The sequence below is a fragment of the Bos grunniens genome, chromosome 9 (genome assembly GCF_055505025.1).
Source record: "Bos grunniens cultivar Pamir isolate PY7600 chromosome 9, Bosgru_T2T1.0, whole genome shotgun sequence".
NCBI lineage: Eukaryota > Metazoa > Chordata > Mammalia > Artiodactyla > Bovidae > Bos > Bos grunniens.
Window position 1 is genome coordinate 60,463,935 of NC_141173.1, and position 8,362 is coordinate 60,472,296.

Genomic DNA, 8,362 nt, shown 5'->3' on the forward strand with positions numbered 1-8,362 from the left:
TGGTTCCATATAGGAAAAGGAGTACGTCAAGGCTGTTTATTGTCACCCTGCTTATTTAACTTCTATGCAGAGTACATCATGAGAAACACTGGACTGGAAGAAACACAAGCTGGAATCAAGATTGCTCAGAGAAATATCAATAACCTCAGATATGCAGATGACACCACCCTTATGGCAGAAGTGAAGAGGAACTCAAAAGCCTCTTGATGAAAGTGAAAGTGGAGAGTGAAAAAGTTGGCTTAAAGCTCAACATTCAGAAAACGAAGATTATGGCATCCGGTCCCATCACTTCACGGGAAATAGATGGGGAAACAGTGGAAACAGTGTCAGACTTTATTTTTTTGGACTCCAAAATCACTGCAGATGGTGACTGCAGCCATGAAATTAAAAGACGCTTACTCCTTGTAAGGAAAATTATGACCAATCTAGATAGCATATTGAAAAGCAGAGGCATTACTTTGCCAACAGAGGTCTGTCTAGTCAAAGCTATGGTTTTTCCAGTAGTCATGTATGGATATGAGAGTTGGACTATAAAGAAAGCTGAGTGCCAAAGAATTGATGCTTTTGAACTGTGGTGTTGGAGAAGACTCTTGAGAGTCCCTTGAACTGCAAGGATATCCTACCAGTCCATTCTGAAGGAGATCAGCCCTGGGATTTCTTTGGAGGGAATGATGCTGAAGCTGAAACTCCAGTACTTTGGCCACCTCATGCAAGAGTTGACTCATTGGCAAAGACTCTGATGCTGGGAGGGATTGGGGGCAAGAGGAGAAGGGGACAACAGAGGATGAGATGGCTGGATGGCATCACCGACTCAGTGGACGTGAGTTTGAGTGAACTCCGGGAGTTGGTGATGGACAGGGAGGCCTGGCGTGCTGCAATTCATGGGGTCGCAAAGAGTTGGACATGACTGAGTGACTGAAATGAAATGAACTGATACAGCTACCATGTGGATGAATCAGGATTCAAATTTATTCTGTCTGGTTCCAAAACCTATAGTCTTAAAACTATGCTAATGACTAAGAGTGATAGTTACTGATTTAAAGCAACTGACTATTTCCCCCATCAGAGTTTTGTATAGAATATGTATTCTTCTAAAAAGTGAATCATAGAGGTGAGTCAGATAAAATTATCCAAACAGAAACAAATTAAAATTAAATTCAATCTTATTTTCCAATCCCTAAGGATATTCGCACCATCCCACATAAAGAGGATAATTGTCCCTCCCAAAGTTAGAAATATAATTTCTCCCATATTTGGTTTAGGGCTCAATGGGCCAGAACATGGGCTGAGCATCCAGAGAGCTGAATGCAACCTCAACCCTGCCAGCAGAGCCCTGTGAGCCAGTGGGTGAGCCACTTAATTGCTCTCTAAGAGCACAGGGCTCAAAAGGTCTATTTAATCTCAAAAGACCCCATAAAGCATTTAACAGAATTGCTCATATAAAGTGCATTTATGACTTTTGTTTTTCTTACACAGGACCTTCATATTTATTGCAATATTACCTTCCTCTTTGCTGGTCAGAAATATGTAGGTCCCCTTCCTCATGATTCATCCTTGTCTCATGATCAATCAGGGTTTTCCCTGGAGATCTTAGCTAGAAGTTTCATTCCCCATAAGGGAGAGATTAACTCACAGAGGTGATTATATTAACAAGGAATAACACATCACATAGCCAGCGAAAACACTTTTAAAGACCAAGAGAAATAAGATACAAAAGGAATTGACTACATAATCCCATAAATAGCTTTGAAAGTGCAGTATATTACCAAAATTTTATTCAGCCCACAAACCAGGCATCATTTCTCACTTTCTGTCTTTCTAACAAATCCCACTTCCGACTTCTTTGACACACATTTTTTACAACTAACACATTGACAGTTCACCATATCAAACCACACTAAACCAAATAAAAATAAAATTAAAAGCCAAAAGCAAAATATAGTTAATTTCTTGTGTTATATTGTGCATGTTTGTTTATAACAAGCTTTGTTACACAGATTATTTGAAACAGCTCATAAGATTACTTACACTAAAATGTAAATACTGTTGGCCCTTAAACAACACAGTTTTGAACTGTGGAGTCCACTTATACTCAGATATTTTTGAGTAAGTACATTCTGCAGTACTATAGGATTCGAGATTGACTGAATCCATAGATACAGAGGGAAAACTGTAAAGTTATACACAGATTTTAGACATCAAGGATGGGGGTAGAGGGACTTTATTGTCCAAGGGTCAGCTGTAAATGAAAAATTGGGCCCAAGAAAGTGTAAATTGATATTGGATATCAAGACCCAAAGAAAAGTTAGATTTGCATGTATGTTCTATGTTGCTATTAAAATTGAGATAAAATTTTATTTCCAAGTGTCTGGGTAGCTTCTAAAAAATGAATTTTAAAATCAGATACATGACATTTTTTTAGTCATGTAAAAAGCAAAAAAAAAAAAGCTCAAAGATGAATTTTTCAAATGCCTTAAAATGGGACAAGAGGGTATACAGAAGACAATATTTTTAGTACATGAAATACAGTATATGCATTAATGGGTTTTTATAAGAATTTTTTTATAACATCCCTTAGTATAAACCAAGGACAAAATGTCAAACCTAAATTAATGAAAGTAATATTGCAGAGTATGAGAGTGGGGAAGGGAGCAGTAGATTAGAACTGAAGCAGGTCTGGTTACTTTCTTTTATGCCTACACTAATCTTTTTGAATGGTTTGAGCAAGATGTAATGGCTACTCATGGCAAGAAAATCCATTGACACAGCAACCTGATACAAATCCTTATAACCCAAGAAATGCACAGAAGCCTCTGGGAGCATAAGTCCCAATGGTCAACACAACATAGTGACCTGGGGACCTCACCCTCTGTTCCAGACCACCTGTCCAACCTTCCCTGAAGGTAGAGCTAACTTGGCCATATGTGGTTTCACCTCTAATTACTGTTTATTTCATTTTCATGTCATCTCTTTCATCATAATCTCACTAATAGGAACAAGGGGGTCTTCATGACAGTACAAGGCAGAATCAGGCAACTATTGATTTATTTGGTTGATTTCAATTAATCTTACTCTTATGAGCTCCATAATAGGAACACTTTTGTTTGAAATCATGTCTTATTGAATAGTTTGCATTTATATATATATAACATTTTATATCTTATATGTTTTATTTTAAGGTATTAAACCTTAGATATTTCTTTCCTCCAGTACAATAGATTTTTTTTTCTTACAACTCTTAACATTCTCCAACCTGTTACACACTTTTCTAAATACTTTATCTCCTACTTAAGTATTTCTACCACATTCTTCTTTGTTGATATTCCCCACTTGAAACTCACAAAAAAAATAAATAAATATATTTCTTTCAAGTTTCACTCAATTTTAGTCCAGTGTTTGCAACTCTCAATATGAGTTTTATCCAAACTTGAATGCAAGATTTTTATCATTTGAATTAATATATAGCACTGGTATGCCTCCCCTCATGTTCCCTGGGAGACATGGAATATTTCCAACTCTATAGAGGAACTTCAGCTTTTAACACAGTGTTGTAACCAGACCACCCTTTCAAGAGATTTCTTCATTGGTGTTCATTTCAGAAGAGAATATCCATATAGATACTTGGAGAGCAGAGATGGCATCTCGACATGAGCCCACCACACAGCGTTTTCAGAGTCCTGTAAGAATTCCTCATGCCCCATTAGCTTATTGCCCAGTTATAAAATACACTTGCATGGTTTCTCACATGTTGACATCTCTGAAATGAGCAGCACTTTTTTATTAAAAATATCAAATAAAATATCTGTGTTTAAAGTCTGTTATTAAATCTTTGGTGGAATTTACAATTAATAGAATCTTACATTCCAAAAACTATGGTAGTGGAAATTATGTTATTTCTTTAGACATGATGAGTTAACATGACCAGTCCTGTACTGAAGCCCTGGTGCATGACAATTAAACCATACTATCTTGCATAAAGAAGGAACTTCTTATGATGGGTGCCATGCCTCCATACCATCACAATTTATAAGTATTATAACATTTAAAAAATAATAAAAGGGGGCACAGAATACAGCTTTGCTTTATACCCTTGCGAATTGTTCTCTGATTTGCTGAAGACCATTCAGACCTGGCATTCATGGGAATACCAGACCAGCTGACCTGCCTCTTGAGAAACCTGTATGCAGGTCAGGGAGCAACATTTAGAACTGGACATGGAACAACAGACTGGTTCCAAATAGGAAAAGGAGTACGTCAAGGCTGTATATTGTCACCCTGTTTATTTAACTTATATGCAGAGTACATCATGAGAAACACTGGGCTGGAGGAAGCACAAGCTGGAACCAAAATTGCTGGGAGAAATATCAATAACCTCAGATATGCAGATGACACCACCCTTACGGCAGAAAATGAAGAGGAACTAAAAAGCCTCTTGATGAAAGTGAAAGAGGAGAGTAAAAAAGTTGACCTAAAGCTCAACATTCAGAAAACTAAGATCATGGCATCTGGTCCCATCACTTCGTGGCAAATAGATGGGGAAACAGTGGCTGACTTCATTTTTCTGGGCTCCAAAATCACTGCAGATGGTGACTGCAGCCATGAAATTAAAAGACACTCCTTGGAAGGAAAGTTATGACCAACCTAGACAGCATAATAAAAAACAGAGACATCACTTTGTCAACAAAGATCTGTCTAGTCAAGGCTATGGTTTTTTCAGTAGTCATGTATGGATGTGAGAGTTGGACTATAAAGAAAGCTGAGCACCTAAGAATTGATGCTTTTGAACTGTAGTGTTGGAGAAGACTTTTGAAAGTCTCCTTGGACTACAAGGAGATCCAACCAGTCCATCCTAAAGGAGATCAGTCCTGGGTGTTCACTGGAAGGACTGATGTTGAAGCTGAAACTCCCAATACTTTGGCCATGTGATTCGAAGAACTGACTCATTTGAAATGACCCTGATGCTGGGAAAGATTGAAGGCAGGAGGAGAAGGGGACAATAGAGGATGAGATGGATGGATGGTATCATTGACTCAATGGACATGAGTTTGGGTAGACTCCGGCAGTTGGTGATGGACAGGTGCCGGGAGCCGGCATATTGCATATTGAGTGCATATTGCATATTGCATATTGAGTACAGCACTTTCCACAGCATCATCTTTCAGGATCTGGAATAGCTCAACTGGAATTCTATCACTGCCGGGAGCCAGCGTGAGGAACTCCGCCCATGACAAAGGTCATGAGGAAGGAGGCTCGGCATACGCAAAGGCGGGATCGAGCCTCAGGAGTCCCCCTGGAAATTCTCGAGCATTTACACCCAAAACCAGAGTCTGCCTACTTTCTGCTTTGTGCTTTCACCTACACCTCTGACTTTATGGGGGGCTGTCCCCCACTACCTCTCTCTGAAAAAAGAGTTAGCTTACAGCTCCAGTTAATAATTCCTGGGTGTGACAGTGTTTAACCTACAAACTCCTTTGGAAATCCTCTAGCCTGCCTGAATAGGTTTTTCCGGCCACATGTGATTGTTCAGAGCCTCCCAACTGTGAGAGGCAGGAGATGTTCTAAACTGTCTAAACACAGATTCTTTTGAGTAGTTAAAAGATTGATTAGAAATTGTATTGGTGAAGGGATTTTCACTTGTTGGGCCAATGTTTGCTGCTAAGTTTCCATATCCCTTACCTGCTGTGTCCCTGGCAGTGTATTGATTAATATAATTGGTGTAAGTAGTAGCTTTAATGTTTGTAACCTGGGACCCTTGAGTTAATTCTTTTTCTTGTTATAGCCCACCACACCTTTGCTCTGTAGGAATGCAACTTTATCTAATGCTTTTGGAGGGTGGCTCCTGACCAATCACCTTTAGAGAAAAATAAGTTTTCTGAAGAGAGGGTCTTAAAATGTTAACAGGCCTCCGGGCCAGAAGATGATGCAAATCACCTAAGCTTTTGCATATGATAAGTTTGCAGGAAGAAAGCCTGGCTTGCTGCATGACTCTACCCCTTCCCCCATTATCCTCTATGCATAACTTAAGGTATAAAAACTACTTTGGAAAATAAAGTGCGGGCCTTGTTCACCGAAACTTGGTCTCACCATGTCGTTCTTTCTCTTACCTTCTGGCTGAATTATTCAGCCTCTTTTTTCCACTGAATTTCCTCACTGAGCTATCCTTATTTCAGCCTCTTTTCTCCACTGAATTTCCTCACTGAGCTATCCTTATTCTATTACTCTTTATATCCTTAATTAAAGTTTAATTAAGCAGTTGTTTCCTGATCTTCGCCTACGCAGTCTCTCCTTCGAATACCCTGGATCAGCCGGGGCTGGTCCCCAGCAGACAGGGAGGCCTGGTGTGCTGCGGTTCATGGGGTCGCAATGAGTTGGGCACGACTGAGCGACTGAACTGAAATGAACTGAACTGAACTGAATTCAGACCTACCTTGATATAATGTTAAGACATGGGATTTGTGCAGGCGTCTGTAACTGAATATTTAGTTCATGACATTTAACTTTGTCCAGACTATAGAGACAAAGACATTCTCACAGTCCTGTGATTACTGAGAACTTTCCCATAAAACAATAAAGAATAGAACAGCGAGCAGTCAAGGAGATTATCACACAACCTGTTTGTTCCACAAATAAAATGCAGACTTGAGAAACCCAAATTATTTAAAGGAGAAATTGTCATTAAATATGGATGGAAATGTCCAATAAAATATATCTTTTCAGGGATATAGAATATTGCCTTTTAAAAGATGAGAGAAACATAAATCTGAACCACTCTAAAGGAACCTTGCTCATGTTATAGAACTTAACAAAGGAGTCCTTGAAAAGACTTTGAACAGATTTGATGACTGAAAAAAAATCACTTTGTGCTTTTATCATGGAGTCTTCCAATGCATATTTTTATAGTGGACATAATAAATAAGTGCGCTGGTTATATTTTCATGTTAACTAAAAATGCAGAAATAAAACTGTTTTTAAAATATCTATCATCTTAGTTAAGGATCATCGTAATGTATATGTGGCTAATTCAAGCTAAATCTCTTTGAATAGAGAATGAGACAGCACACCTGAAGCAAAATTTGGGAGTCAGTTTGTATTTTACAGTATCTGTTTAGGGAAGAAATTGCCATTACAAACTCAATATAATAAAAATAAACATTTACCAAGCATTTACCAAATTTAGACCCCATGTTCAGCATTTACATTTATTAGCTCTGAAAAGTCCCTACAACCCTCCCAAGCAGGTAATTTATTATTCCCATTTTATAGTTGATGAAATTAAAGTTCAAAAAGGATGTAACTTGTTCAGCACAGAAGTGGCAGAACAAAGCTTCAAAGTCAAAGGATCTGACTCTCTATCCTCTTTCTCGACCACCATGCTGGTGAGAACATGGGGGAATTCCTGCTGGGCAAGCTGCAAGTGGAAATCTCCCAAGTTGGGTCTTGCCACAATCACAGGATGGATGAAAAACTATTTCACCTCCAAGAATGGTCCTCTGATATGCTCACATGCAGTTATTTTATATTCTGTGAAGGGAGGCTCATATGTAACTAAACCAGGACTCAAGTTTATTTCTCTTACCGGATTTAATTCCAAAGATATAATGACTAACATGATTAAATATCTCGGTGGCCTCCCATATTGAGATTTAGAATGTCGTATGGCTACAGTTCTTAATTCTACTATGAATGCCCTTCCCTTTCAGGTTAACTGCATAACCGATTAAATACTCTGCACAAAGGCAAGGTGACTCTAGAGGGAAACATGCAATTATGTAGTTTCCGAGTAGTAATTATCTAAAATTAATTGCTGCTTTATGGGAGTTTTGATCACACCAAACAATATTTACAATTGCAATTCAATTCCAAGATATCTTCTTACTCTGCTTAGCCATCTATCGGTCCAGTCATGCCTTCTCATATTTGGGAAACATATATGATTTATCGTACAATTAAATGAGTGTTTTGTTAACTCCAAAGGGAAGTTTTTTGGACAGCAAAGATATGCATAGTGTGGCAGAAATAACACTGTGGAACCCAAGGGTACTTACGGAAAAAAAAAAATCACTGCCCTTCCCCGTGTCCACTTGGGTTAACATTTTTTACTTGCATTATGAAGTCTGTCGTTACTATTGGTATAACCTCGTCAAGAAAATTAAAGGTTCATTTTCCAGGCTTTTCTTCAATCCTCCATCCTCTGTCTGCCATCAAAAGATAAGAGATCTAAGATTCTGTCCCATTTAAACAATGAGTCAACTCAGCCATTTTTTAAGTCTCTCAGGATAGTGATTTGCCTGTGTTCCCTCTTTCCCACTAAAATAGAAACTTTTGAAAGTGAAGGCTGGGGCTTATTATCAAAGATTCTTTG